Source organism: Mixophyes fleayi, chromosome 3 (assembly GCF_038048845.1).
Source record: "Mixophyes fleayi isolate aMixFle1 chromosome 3, aMixFle1.hap1, whole genome shotgun sequence".
Taxonomy (NCBI): Eukaryota; Metazoa; Chordata; class Amphibia; order Anura; family Limnodynastidae; genus Mixophyes; species Mixophyes fleayi.
In genome coordinates, this window is record NC_134404.1 from 317968559 (window position 1) to 317984274 (window position 15716).

The 15716-nt window shown below is 37.8% G+C and overlaps 1 long non-coding RNA gene across 1 annotated transcript; it reads left to right on the forward strand.

The window, feature by feature from the left end:
* Positions 1 to 11591: 11591 nt before the first annotated feature.
* LOC142143024 (uncharacterized) lies at positions 11592 to 15067 on the forward strand. Its single transcript, XR_012689469.1, has 3 exons — positions 11592 to 11658; positions 12586 to 12626; positions 14978 to 15067. It is a non-coding gene; the product is annotated as an uncharacterized LOC142143024 (long non-coding RNA).
* The last annotated feature ends 649 nt before the right edge of the window (positions 15068 to 15716 follow it).

Here is a 15716-nt window from a genome sequence, read left to right on the forward strand (position 1 = left end):
CTTTAAGTGAGATTCATCAATCAATATATCTTGTTGTTTGTTTGTCTGTAGTCTGCCTCGTACTCTCATACTTTTCCTGCCGTCACATCCTGTCTCATCTCATACTCTGCAGTATGCATTGGGAGAAACAGATTTATCCATTACTGCCACTGTGCTTGGGGAGAGATTAGAAAAGGCAACAGATCCTCTCTGTTTCTAATACACTGATATCTATTTTCAGCCCCTCATCTGAAGACGTTAGTGTAGTTTTATGTATAGACGACAGGTCTGCTTTAATGCTTAAGTCTCTTCGCTCTCTTGGCAGCTTCATTAGCTCTAAGCTCATCTATTATGTTCTGGATCAATAACTGTATTCTTAGAGACGTCTTGCACAATAAAAGTGTATGCTCCCCACATTCCCATAAATAACTATTATGGAGCATCAGCAGGATTCCGATGAAAGCGAAGCACAGTTTTTATGACTCGGAAACTGTATGTAGTGGAAATGTAAACTAAATTCTCTTCAAACAAAGTTTATGCAAGTGGCCATAACCAATCTGCATTATATAATAATATAATAAGTCATTATGATGTGTGAATGATAAAACAAACAACATTTACTCTAATGTTAATATCTCTTGTTAATGAATCACTAAGTTTAGTTAATAACTTGTATTTTACTTGTTTTCCACCAACGGCTTCCTTGTTGATCAATTACATATTTGCTAATAATTAGTTTCCTTAGAAGTAAATCAGATTCATCATATTCTATATTTTTTGCTTCCTAGTGAACGAACAATAATTATTTAAGACCAGTGGTAGTAGTACACAGAAGTGCAGCATGAGACAATTGGAGGCATCCGGGCTTGGTGGATTTGTAGGTTAGTAACTAATATCTAATACTAGCTTTTATGTTTTGGGTGGATATCTATTTTATATAAGCTCACCACATGTCCAATATCTTTTCCTGACAGATGCCACCTTGGAAATGTGGCTTATAACAGTGAAGCTTCTCTATCTTGCATTACTCTTTAATAGGGAGGAAGATATCGGGCACAGTTATTGGCTTACAGAGTCCTATGTAAAAGCAAAGTTCTGTGTAGACTAGAGAAACTACAGAAAGAAAGATCAACAGGCACTGGTATATAGTCATGTACCACTGCTTCAGCTTAAGCAGGCCAAAGTGTGGACCACTTGCACAAGTCCAAAGTTTAATGCAAATAGAAATATCACTGACTATATAGTCAAGTGCGTGACATTTTCCCTGGGATATTATAACATTTTGGTAGCACAGCTCATTCATCAGGTGTCTCCTGTGAATTTTTGTACATATATTTCTACCTGTATGAACTACAGACCAATGATTGAGTGCACAGGCCAGTGGCGCGCAATGCTTTGTGATTTCAGCTTTTTGCATACATCACCACCTCACTGTGTACTAACTGTCTTTTGCTATGGTGGTGTCACCCACTGGTACCAATAGAATAATTCAACGAGTCACCATGTAAATACTAGGGACAGTCTCAGGGTAAATTTCCAGGGACAGTCTCAGGTTTTCAAGATTTTGTAGCACCACAGTCCACTTACATAGTATTGTGCATAATGTGCACATTCATATTGAAAAACCTGTCTTGAAAATAGTTTCTATATTGCTTTCAATTGGTCAGGAAATTTCAGAAGAATATCTCTTTAATTTTAGTGTTCATTAGTTGAATTAAGTGATACGAGCTTACACAATGCCTTTAAGATCACATAATCATTCAATGAAACAATATACACCGAAGAAGAGAAAAGAAAATCAAGACATCGACAATCGTTCAAAAGTAATTTATTGTAAGCCGCTATAAATCTCCCACAGGGCACAACAAGAATTCTTTGAATCTTTGAACAATAATAAAGCACGGGCATAATTGGATAGTTAGTACACAAAGAGTCATATGTTTATTTTGTCAATAACATTAGTCTTCAGGGAGTTAATAAAACAGTGTTAATATGCTTTGTAAGAACATGTTGGATTGAGTCCAATATATTAAAACAGGTAATATCAGTCTATTGCCAGCCCGGTTCCCCACTGCAATCCGTTTTATTTATTACTATCAGTCTGCTTTATAAACACTCAGGATTATACTGAAGAATCACAAGCACAATGCACTGTTCCAAAAAGCATTACAGAGCTTAAATGGTTCATCAAAGGGACATCAACATTCTTTAGTTCTGAAATTCTAAAATATCCTGAAGGAAATGTTGATGTGATGATTGAAAACATATCTAAGCAGTATCTGTTCTACGCCTTCACAGAGCTTACACTCCAGTGGTGATTAACATGATATATTCAGGGACTTCACAATTAGGCTGTGAGGCGACGAGCATCTGATCCCCACATGGATCAAGTGTTCATGCAGACGAGCAACTCTGACTTGCTGAGATGTAAACTATGGCATAGATAGAACTCAAAAAAAATGGAGGACAAAAATAGTGTGTATCATTTCCTTAGATTGTACGCTCCTATGAGCAGGGTCATCTCTCCTCCTGTCTTCACCACTTTTAACTCTGCTCTCCAGCTACCTAGCCCTCCTCCTCGAGGACCCTCTTCCCCACGTCCCCTCTTGCTCCCTCCTCTCCCCTCTGGGTGTTTCCCTGTCATCCGTGCCCTTCCTCTTGGGCTCAGACGTATGTGGACCTTCCCCTCTCCCCTCCCCCCCACCCTAGCTGTGCTTTGAGCTCACTGAGTTACTGTGCTTATTGTTTACTGTACTGTGCTGTCTCACCTCGTATTGTAATTTTGTTTGTCCCTGTACGGCGCTACGGACACCTAGTGGCGCCCTATAAATAAAAATTAATAATAATAATAATAATAATTCTAGCTAATATAATATTGAATATAGATCATACATTCAAACTCACCTATTGATGGCTAAACTGAGGCTTCAATAAGAATAGAGGTTGTTTTTCTATACATCAACATTTCCTGGGGAGGGATGTGTGGCGGTGAGATGGCACTTTTATAAAATGCAATCTTATTTGAAACGGAAGTATATATTTGGAGTGTGTATTTATCCATGTGTTGATCTATCCAAGTGTGGTTGGTTTTTCTGATTTGTAAAACTTTGCTATTATTTTCAAGTGCAAATAGATAGATAGATAGATAGATAGATAGATAGATAGATAGGAGATAGATAGATAGATAGATAGATAGATAGATAGATAGATAGATAGATAGATAGATAGATAGATAGATAGAAAGATAGATAGATAGATAGATAGATAGATAGATATGGGATAGATAGATCGATAGATAGATAGATACATAGATAGATAGACCGATTCAACAACCTCCACCCTGTCCTTGTAATAGTGTCCGCAATATAGTGTAGTCGTTGCCCGACTTTAGCACTTAAGCATGTGATATATCAAATAATCAAATGTTCCTTTGGTTCTTAAATTAGCGGACCATAATATTTTCTTTCAAAGCTGAAAATTTCATTTTAAAATGGCATTATAGCAGTTTGATAACTGTAAAAGTAAATAATCAGTACAAATATTACAACAGAGGCACTTTATAAAAGTTTATATATAGACACTTTATAAAAGTTGTAACCAGCATTCAGTAATTAGAGAAGTATGAAAGCACTTGTCAGTCTGTTCAAGGTCAGGATGTCCTTCAAAACACTCCTCTAACTAGCTCATAATGTACAGTATTTTATAAAATAGGTATATGTTCAATTATGTGATCAAATAAAGCAAATAATGTTGCGGCATTTAATAAACCTCAAACACACTTGTATTATGTTTGCATTACTAAATTGCTGGCAGGATCAAACTACCACATTCCATACCAAGTATTGTCTATGTGTATATATATATATATATATATATATATATATATATATATATATACATATATATCGTCATTGTTCTAAATTAGAATGAAAGCAAAACATCCACAGTTATTTAGTAATATTGCAATTGGTGCCCCATGGATACTTTGTGCACCTCTGCCTCTCTAAAGCTATATGCACATGGGTGCTGTGTTAATCCGTCTCTCCTCCCTTCTGCTTTTTGAAAGGCGAATAGAAGTAAAGATTGATGCTCATATAGAGGATATGAATCTTTATTGAGAGAAACATTCACCATGATAAAAGAGGGGATGACACCACAAGCATTTAGGTAAGTAGAGCATGTCCCTATCTGGCCACCAGAGACATTTCACTCCATTATTAATCCATTGAGATTTTACTGTATGTGGACACAGGTATTTAGACCTTCCAATTACTTGATTGGAGCCAAACCACAACTGCACAGAATTGTGTCCGTGTACAGTGTGATTTAAAGCAACAGATAATTATTGGAGTAAAATTGCATTACTTAGTAGGCAATCATGCAGTTGTTATACGGATCTAGCTCTATCTACCCTAGACATGAATTAATATAAAATGTTACAGTAATACCTCAATGAGAAGTAATAATGTCAGTATGGCAATTTGGCTTTTTCTTATTATTGCAGTATTACTGCACTGTGCAGAGCCACAATTTTTATTTTATTTTAGTGTCACAGTTGTCATCATGATGTAATAATGACAGAATTCTGCTTTAGAGAAGACTTGTCATCTCTATCTGAGGTAAGATAGAGAACCGCAGTGAAGAAAGCAGCTGAAGAGTGAAAGAGTAGGAGGCAGGCTGAGAGCGAAAGAGGGAGTGAGAGGTAGAAAGTGGAGGGAGAGCATGAGAAAGTGGATCGGGGACGAGAATGAGAAAGTGAAGAGGAAGTAAACAACTGGAGTGGGAAGTGAGAATGCGTAACGGAGAAAAGTAAAAAAAATGCATTTAGTAGTGACAAAGTGGTGGGAGCGTGAGATAGTGGAGGGAGAATGAGTAATAAATTGGAGGGAGAAAGAATGAGAAAGTGGAGTGAAAGGGTGATAAAGTGGTGGAGAGAGTGAGAAAGTGGAGAGTGAGAAAGTCAGACGATTGTAAGGGGGAAGAAGAGGCAGAAAATTGTAGGGGAACGAGAATGTGTAAGGGGGAGGGAGAGTTGAGAAAGTGGAGGGATAGAATCAAGGTGGATGAGAGGAAAGTGTAAAAGTGAAGGGGAAAGAGTGAGAAAATTGAGGGAAAAGAGTGAAAAAGTGGAAAGGGGGGGTGAGAAAGTGGCCAGAGAAAATGGAGGTGAGGAGAGAACAAAAGCAAAGGGACGAGAGTGACAAAGTGGAGGGGGGTATGACCTTGCATAATTTGCAATAGTTTGAAAATAATATAGAGAGTAGATTCATATAGGTGGAGTGGTACATAGAAAAAGTCTCAAACACAAGAACAGTCACTGTACCTGTATAGGCAGGGGAAGTTTCAAGGACTGATGTGTCAGACAGAAGATTAATACAGAATGTAGTCAGGGATTTAAAACCTGATGAATCACCAGTCAATGCCAAAGGGGTCCAGAAGAATCACTAGCCAGTGCCAAGGCATAAGCTTAGTTCAAACACAGTTAATAAGTACAGTAGAAGCAAAGCTCAATAAACTGGTAACTAACTGTTGGTCTGCCTGCACCTTTTCTAGAGAGGGTTGATCGGATGACATTTCTAAGAAATTTGCACTGGAAACATCGCTTCTGTGCAAAAGTGCGAAAACCTTGTGGAACCTTCAAGTCGTTCTGTTTCTCATGAATGGATTTTTTCTTTGTCTATGGTCATATAGCAACCATCCCAGTTGGAAAACCACTGAAAATGGGTAACTCAGTTCAGGCATGAATACCAATATATTTGTAACACATAGGATACTCTTTGAGAAGAGGTTATAGCAGACAAAGTATTCAGGGAAATATTAGCCAGGAATTGTGTTAGCAAAAATACTGACCGAACCTCCTTTCTTCCAAGAGGACTGTCTGGTGCCCTAGGTTTGCCTGGGTGATGAATATAAAAAGAGATGTTGGACCTGACCTGACTTTGCAAGCATCCAACATGCCCTCCATAATTTATTCCAGATGTCCTTGTACTTGAATAGTTGGTGGTGCCATTAAATGAATCAATGAGGAACATGCTGGCTTTAAAAAGGATAAATAAAATGTTGGATGTATGAGTTGCATGGAATGTGGAACTGGTATTTGAAACTTTAAGGCAGTCTTTAATAAATTGAAAGGGACTAATATAATATTCTACAAATTTGTGTGAAGATTGTCCTAAACGACGATGTTTGGTATTAAGCCCTACTTATTGACCCACTTGATATGGGTATGGGCCAGCATGCTGGGCTTTCTGTAATAATTTGAGTAAGGATATATGACTTTCATGTATACTTGGTAAAGTTCAGACATTGCTGGCAGAGAGTACCCAATCCAGGAAGTAGGATAAGGCTGTTCAAGGTCTCAAGCTGCCCGTATAGCGCATCCACTTTAGTATTACAAGTGCTGGGACAGCATGTTGGTTGAAAGTGCAAAAATAATGCCTGATGAGATTTGAGTTGCTTAGTATTCTTTAAAGTACTACAGGTTGTTGTGTTCTATAAATACTGGTAATGGAACTGGAAAACCTTCCAACATATGCTACCACTCTTTTGGGCGTATTCAATTGTTCCTCCGGCCGCTGGAAAAATGAGCGCTTTAAAACTATTACCGTTTATACGGTAATTACTCGCTGAATTTCATCTCGCAGTGAAATTCAGCGAGTAAACTACCGTATTAACGGTTTTTGCGCACAATATTACCGTATAAACGGTAATAGTTTTAACGCGCTCGTTTTTCCGGCGGCCTGAGGAACAATTGAGTACCCCCCTTTGAAGGCTATTTTCACGGCAAGAAGTTCTTTATCTCCTATCCCATAATTCTCTTCTGCTGGCAACAGTTTCTGGGAAAAGTAGGCAAAAAAATGTAGTAGCATCTCTTTATCTTTGTGACAAGAGGGCTCCTAGGGCCTTATCTGATGATTCTATCCCTAGTCTGGGTGATCTAGGACTGGAGCACTGGTAAAGGCTTTCTTTAAAGTAAGAAAGACATGTTGGGCTTTCATAGACCAATGGAAGTTGCAACCCTAGTGGGTAAAACTGGTGATGGACCTACAATCTTAGAAAAGTTTCAGATTAAGTGGCGGTAATAATTGCCAAAAACAATAAAGCGCTGCATCACTTTAACATTCCTCTGAGTAAGTCATTCATCAATAGCTTTGGTTTTAACAGGATCCATTTGTAAACCTTTCAAAGAAATGATATGGCCAAGAAACTCCAACTAATCAAAAGAACATTGTTCAAGCTTATCCTGTCAATTCAGACATGTTTCTTGTCATCCAGGGTGGACTACCACTATCAACTGGCCAAGTTAATCTTTACACACATCATTAATAAAGAGCTGAAATGCAGCAGCAGCATTTCACAGACAGTCATAATATTTTGTACTTTCAGCTGATAGCTTGAGTCAAGTTTTCAGCATGTGATACATCAAATAATCAAATGTTATTTTAGTTTTTCAATTAGTATCGTAATAAATTATAATGTAATAAATTGGACTGAAATTTTTTATTTCGAAGCTGAAAATTTTAATTTGATGGCATAAAAAACATTTTGCTAACTATAAAAGTAAACAACCAATGTAAATATTACTACAAAGACATTACAGTGTTACTAACAAACGAAAATGAGACACTTTAAAAAGTTGTAACCTGCATTCAGTAGTAAGAGAAATATATGAAAGCACTTGTCAGTCTGTTCAAGGTCAGGATGCCCTTAAAACACTACAGTGTTTTTGGTCTTCTAATTAGGTCATAATGTATAGAGCAAAATCAAAATTTTGTATAAAATAGGCATATGTTCAAGCATGTGATTAAATAAAGCAATTCATGTTGAAACATATAATAAACCTCAATCACACTTGCATTTTATTTGTATTACTAAATAGCTGGCAGGGAAAAAATACTTCATTTCATACGAAATAATTTATATATATGATTCAACTGTTCTAATAAGGAATGTAAGCAAAACATCCAAAGTTATTTAGTAATATTGCAACTGGAGCCCCTAACAATGGCTCTGCATGGATTATTTATGCCCCCCTTCCTCCCTATAGCTATGTGCACTTGGACGTTGTCAGGATTGCATATAGGATGGAGCTACTAACTGGTATTGGCGCAACTGAAAAAGGAGGAGCGATGTCTAATACACCCTTGTTTTTCACCAATATGGTCTATAGCACAAAACTTACCTGGAAAGAGTAAAAGATCTTAATATGTATAGTTAGGAGCAGAGAAGGGAAAGAGGAGACATGATAGCAACTTTCAAATATGTCAAGGGTGTCAACTAGGTGTCAACTATATGTCAACTATATGTCAACTATATGTCAACTATATGTCAACTAGGTACAGGTGGGAAACATTCTTCAAAGGAAGAGAATTATTAGAACACAGAAACTGGAGGGAAGCAGGTTCAGAGCAAATTTGAGGAAAAACTACTTCACTGAAAGGGCAGTGGATAAGTGGAATAGCCTCCCATCAGAGGTGGTAGAGGCTAATAGAGTAGAACAATGTAAACATGTTTGGAATAGACACAAGAATATCCTTACAAATATTAAAGTACCAAATAGGGTTCGAGGTTACCATAGGTTAATAAAACAATGGGCAGACTAGATGGGCCAAGCGGTTCTTTTCTGCCGTCAAATTCTATGTTTCTATGTTTCTAATGCCAGGGCCTAACACAAATAATAAGTCCAATAGAGAATACCAGTGATACCGATATAGAGAAGCAAAGCTAAATAAACAGGCACCTAACTGTTGGTCTGCCAGCATCTTTTTTAGGGAGGGTTGTTTGATTGATGCTGACGTTTGTGATACATTTGCGGTGGAAACATAGCTCCTGTGTAGACGCATGAACACCATATGCAGGAATACATCCATGAGCAAATGTTCCAATCGCATCTGTTTGTAGCGAGTTAAAATTTTGTACGGGAAAACATTGCATCTATGCTCTCATAGCATCTGCCACATTTGAAAAACCACTGAGTTCATGGGGTAAATGTATCAAGCTGCAATTCTGAATTTCCAGCAATTTTCTCGGGCGAGTTTAAAACCGCTGATTTATTGACAGGCGATTTGATGTAAAATCGCCCGAGATGTGTCCTTTCAAAACTGCCATTTTAAAAATCGATACAAATTGCGGCCCCAATACAAATCTCCAAATGTATGAAGCTGCGATTTAGCAAACTCTCCAGAGTTTGAAATCAAAATCTCCAGATACAACACGCTGCTTTCTATAGGCGAGATTGGCAAACACATCACTGTTATACTGCTGGGCAATTTTAATATAACAGGAGACACAATGGAAGCTTCAATAAACCATATTTTTTGTTGTAGAGGGGCAAAAATTATTTTGAATTTTTTTACGGGGGACAATTTATTTTAAAAATGAATTAGTGGCCCAAATGTAAATTTAGATTGTAGATTAATTGTAAGTGGGGTTTTTTTGGTGGTGAGGTGGGGGGGGGTTCCAGTGGCTTCGAGATTTGCGGTGATTTTAAAACGCCAAAAAAATCGCAGCTTGATACATTTACCGCCAGATGTCCATGTATTGAAATAGGTGAAGGCACCTTTGAACTACTTGAGGATAAACATGTTTTTTCAACATGGTTATATGAATTGTTGGATTTATGTGTCACATGGAATGAGAAATTGTAGTTGAAAATTGAAGGCAGTATCTTTTAACAATTTGAAAGGGACCAATCTAACATTTTGCAAGTTTGTGTAAAGGCTGTCCTAGACAAGATATTTGGCTGATATGGGTATAAGACAGACCGAACATTATCTGCTTGGGTTTTGTAAAACTGCTGGACTTTCTAGAATACATTAAGTAAGGATGTATGAATTTCATGGATACTCTGCCAGAAGTTAAGAAATCTCTGGCAGAGAGCAACAGTCAAGGAAGTAGGACAAACACTTGTCCATTTGATTGTGGGTAGTAAGTGGTGAAGGTATGCCAGTTTATTTGGAGCATATAACAGAAGTATTTTCAAAATCGTGAGGTGACCTGAACCGCTCTGTTCTATATAATCTCACCTGTACATTCATAGAGGCAGTACATTTCTTTAATGAAGACCCAGACATCAGAGTACCTTAAGATTATAAGTACCATAGATTGTAAGCTTGCGATCAGGGCCTACTCACCTCTTTGTCTGTTTTACCCAGTTTGTTTATTAGTTCCCTGTGTTTGTCCCCAATTGTAAAGCACTACGCAATATGTTGGCGCTATATAAATAAATGATGATGATGATGATGATGAAGGAAGGACTTTCAGAGAAGCAAAATTGCTTTGTTTGCTAAATCTGCCTACAATTACAAATATTGCAATATATCCAGAAGAAAGTGGTAATGCTGTTATGAATTCCATAGAAATGGATCTCCACTGCCCAGAAAGAAGAGGTAATGGCTGAAGGAATGCTGTAGGGTGAGCATGTGGAATCTTAGTTTAACCATAGGTGAAAAAACACAAAAAAAGGCTATGAAAAAATGCTGCATTCTGTTGAATGATTGGCCACCTAGAGCATTATGAGAATGCAGTAAGATCCCTACAAGGGGATGCTGCGAGAACTGTATTAAAAATGATTATAACCCACAGTGGGAAGAATAGCTTCCTTAGGAAGAGTGGGTCCAAGAAGATGGGACATTGCCCCTTAGGTCTCAAACTGCTGTTATAGTGCATTTACTTTAGTATAGCAAGTGCCAGGACAGTATACTATGTGAACATGCCAAAAATGATATGCAATGTGCCAGATGAGAGTTGAGTCCGTTAACAGCTTTGAGGCTCTACAGATTGTTGTGATCCATAAATACTGTAAATGGAACTTGAGAACTTTACAACAGATGCTGTCACCCTTTGAAGGCTGCTTTTAAGACAAGAAGTTCTTTATCTCCAAATCCATATTCTGTTCTGCTGATAAGAGTTTCCTGGAATAGTAGTCACAGAAATGGAGTAGCGTCTCCTTGTCTTTGTGACAAGATGACTTCTAGGGTCTTATGTGATGCGTCTATCTCAAAGACAATGATAGTACAGAATCTGGGTGATATACACTGTTGTTCAATAAAAAGTCAGCCAAACTTTAATAATAATGTTTTTAAAATCCAGTTTTTATTTCCCTCCCAGAAAAGCAGACAATATCATGATAGAAAACAAAAATAAAAAAGTTGTAATTTGCGTAAAAATGCCCTATAGTAAAGAACATTTACACACGAAAAAAGGTATGAGGGAATACGAGAATTACACCAGGGGGTAAATGTATGAACCTCCGGATTCTTCAACTCCGGCGAGTTCAGCGTCTACAGCGCTTAAATTTAAAGCGGCGCTGCCTTGTAAAGGGAAGTCTGCCTCACCTGAAAAATATTCAGTAAGCAACCATAGTCAGTGTTAATCAAATATCTGACTCACTATGTGAAAGTTCTTTTCTGGCCAGGTAAAGTAAATAAAGTAAGTGTTATGTCTGTTTATTGATTTTAAAGCACGGATTTGACAATGTGTTCTAATGGAGATGCCTTACATTATCTTTCGTTTTGAAGATAAGTGAGAAACAGACACCATTTTAATAAATAGCTAAATGTGTGTAATTTATTCCAACAGACCTTACGACCCAGCTGTCAGCTGGAGCATAAAGGAGGTGCGGCAAGGATCATTTCATGGAAGGGGATCAAGACATGAAGGAGTTGCCTTCGTAAACATGTAAGTATCTATAGTTAACAATGTTATTCCTTTTTGGTTATTGGGGGAGCTGCGTTGCAGTTAAGGCATCAGAGATTGTGGATTTTACAGCTGGAAAGTACAGGTGTGTACAAAGTACACACAGTCAAGTAATATTTTATTTCAAAATGGCCTAAGGTTGATCTTTTTCTATAATATTTTAAACAGATAAAGACAGTCATTATGGGTTCCAGCATGACATGCCTTGCAAAGCCTCTAACCATGGGATAAAACCAACATCCATGTGTTTGTATTTTTTGTTTTGTTTTGTTTTTTATTAAAGGATTTTGTACGTACAATTTGTTTTTAATTTGTATTTTATTTGATTAATGAAAAGGTGTTTATGAATAAGTATAAATATTTTTAATTGCTCAATACTCATTCTCCTATAACTCCCCCTATATACATAGGGGAATCCACCCATGGTATGAAACCAATATATCCCTTAACTAAACAGTGTGTATGTCGGATAACAATATTCCATGCAGATAAAACTTCACTGGACCACTATAGGTCACAGGATGGACAGGGTTAACCAAAGTAGCACTAGTATTACAAGGCCAAGAATACTCAATGTCTGCATGGCCATGCTGGGACCTAGAGGGCCAGATTCCTGAAGCATAGTAATGCACAATTAAATGTGTCACTTCGAACCTTAGCAAAATCATGTCACAAAGTAAGAGTTTAAAATATGTGTCTGAGATTGTAAAACTAAGTAAATTACTATATGGTACCAAGAAGTTTTAGTCCTCTGGCTACTAATGTGTTTTGCATTACATTAACCTTTGCAGACAGTTTAAAGTTAGGTCACACTTCGCACCACTGCTGATTCCGTCAAACAAGAAGTAATTTGTCTATGAGAAATAACCGAAGTATGCTAATTGTGTTATTTTTCCGTGTTTCTTACAGCTCGAGAAGACAGCAGAGATGGAAAGTGAAACCGACCATTGGTGGGTTACCTAATGAAGAAACTCCCCCCCCCCCAAGAATTTTAGTTTATGAAAAATTTTATGGTTTGGTTTAAGGGTTTTTTTAAAAAAAAAAAAAAAACTGTTTTGGTTGTTGCCTAATGTTGGCGTTATTTAATTTTGTATATTAAAAAAAAATTCTGTGTGTCTTTTATAATGTAATTATAAAACATGTATTCATGTCAAGTTTGCAAATAATGATTGCACATATACCAAACTTTATTTTACATGGGACACAACATGGTTTGGGAAAGAGTCAAAGTTCCTGTTTGGTTAACTTTATTTCCCTTATTCAGGCCCACAAAGTTGAGCCAGATAAGGGCATGGTTGGTAATTGAACTCATGACCCTAGTGCTGTAAGCCACCATGCTGCTGGATTGTGGTCTGCATTGTTTTATTTTTTTAAAGCTGAGTACATAACATAACATACAAGCCGTAGATGAAGATCAAACAAGGTTTCCCGACATCATAGTTGCATTAACCTGAAAGGAGACTGTCCCCTCAAAATCAACCCATCCCCCTCCGAGTCTTAGGTCATTCATAGTAATAGATGTCAGCATGCACATAATAATGTGAATGTGTCCTGTGGACCAGAATCATTTTTGAAAGTAAAACATTGTAATAAATAACAAATATACCTTGGTGTAACAAAGTTGCATTTCAGGGGAGGTAGATTTGTAATATGAGGACAGATTTATAATTGGGGTATTTAAGGCAGTAAGGGCTTAGTCTCCCTGTCGGTTATAGCGATCTGTTCCTAATAGCTGACCTGCTCCTGTCCATTCTGCTGAAACTTTGAATTGAATTACTGTGCATGACCCTTGGCTAGTTTATTGGACTTTGATTGTATGCTGATTGCCCTGACCTTTGCCTTGCCCCTTGGATATGCTAACTTGCTGCCAGCCCTGATATCTTGCTGGTACTTGACCACACTAATTGCTTCAGACCTTAGACCCCTGGCCTGTTTCTGACCATCTCTATCTTCTGTCTCCACCTCATATTCCGTGCTGTGGTGTTATTTATAAACTTACACTACGCTAGAGTTTAAGACCTGGGGGCATCTGAGTACCTGTGACCACAACTAGCTCTACGGAAAAGGCGGCTGCTATAGGTGAAGACCACTATTCCTAGTTCTGCAAGTTTATGATAATAGCCGTTAGCTGTAACATTATTCACAATATCACATTTCACACCCCCTAGCATTTCTCACCTGGAACTGCCTAGTTCAACTATGTTCCTTATCTGCCATCTAAGGACCTCTGTTACATCCCCCCATCTACCTTCCACTCCAGCTTCTGTACAACACTGCTACCCCAACCATCGTCAAGCAGTAATAATACACAATTCTTTTTAATGAAGATTAAAGTGATGACATCAGAACCCATTTATACAGATATTTGCTGGTGGGTGGATTGGGAATCTTAGTTAGACCCTGGAAAATATTGTGAAAGTTCTCTCATGTTGTAGGCATAACCAAATTGTCAGTAGCACGTGCCTAGCCCTTCATGAGCAAAGCAGAGTGAAGCAGGACACACCTTCTGACTGTCCTTGCCATCAAGACAAAGGCTGGCTACACACTACAGTGTTTTCAGATGAGATTCAGGTCAATCAGACAATAAACGACCGGTTGGCCCGATATCACATTAGTGTGTACATTGCAGTGATGAACCATTACTATTCCAAAGCCCATCATATCGTTGAACAAAATTTTTATACTGGACTAAAAACCTTGTTCATCGCTGGAATTGTTCCAATCCTGTAGTGTGTATGTACTTGCTATTAGGATCTTCAAAGAGTTTACAGAGTTATGATCTTTTCAACCGATGGTTATGACAGATGAAGAACACAGATCGGAAGTTAAATCTTGTAAAGCAGGTATAGTGTGTACACATGAATCGGGATGTTGATCAGGACTTTGTTAAAATGTTGTAGATAGTACATCGGGAGAAAGTTTCTGTAGTGTGTACCTAGCCAAAGTCTCTTGGGATTATGCCACCAGATCAGAACAGTTGGAGGATGGTGTCTTTCCTACCTGTTCTTGCAGCTTACGCTAACTGTTGCTGCTGGTAATTTAATGTCAGAATCTGCCTGCAGCCTTCTGCATTGCATGCTGCTTGCATTGGCAGTTCCTGTCTCCTGGATCTTGGACTTGTGCTTTTATGTATTATCTGCAGTGCATCTGGTCACCAGAAGTGCTGCTATTGTGCCTTTCCTTTTATCGCTAGGGGTTTACTTGTTGCAGTAATTATCTCTTGCACCTGGGTGTCTCTCTACTTATACCTGCCATTCTCAATATACTTTTCTGGTCATTGTTGTTTTTTTGCCTTCCTTAGGGTCTGTTCTCCCTGCTGCTTCTGTGCTCTTGGACTCCACATCCTGCTGCTACACAACTGTTCCGGATATCTCTCTACCTTCCATTCTACCTGCGTCTGCCATATTCATTGTGCAGTTTCAGCTATATTGGGTTCGTACCATTTACCTGTATTTTCTGAGCAATAAACCCCTTTAAGCTTCATCGCATCCTGGGCTCCATTGCTGTGATTTACTTTGAAGCGTCACACTTAAGGTCAGTTGCTGCTTGTCTGGATGCTGGAATGTTGGGCCACTGTTTGGAAAAGGAATGTTATTATTGTTATTGTTGCTTATTTACATTGCACCACCAAATTACATAGCACTTTACAGAAAATACTTGTCATTCACATCAGTATCTGCCCATTAGAGTTTACAGTCCACATTGCATGACACCATAACACACAATGATAGATATTACCCATTTACTGGAAAGCCAAGTAGGTAGTTGAACTCTATAGTTCAGCAAAAATAAGCATAACTCAGTGTGACTTCTCATTCCTATCTTTGTACACACGCTGCTGTCCATAACTGAGAGAAGTAAAGGAAGAAAGTTTCTACTGAGAATAAATAAACAAATTAACTATTGAATATTTGTTAAGTGTATCGGGTATAGTGTTTAACTTAAAATCACTTTGCTATACAGTATTATGTTATGTATTGTATTTTCTTCTACCTTCAGGTATACATTGTATAAATACAGCGGGAGGAGGGATTACCCTA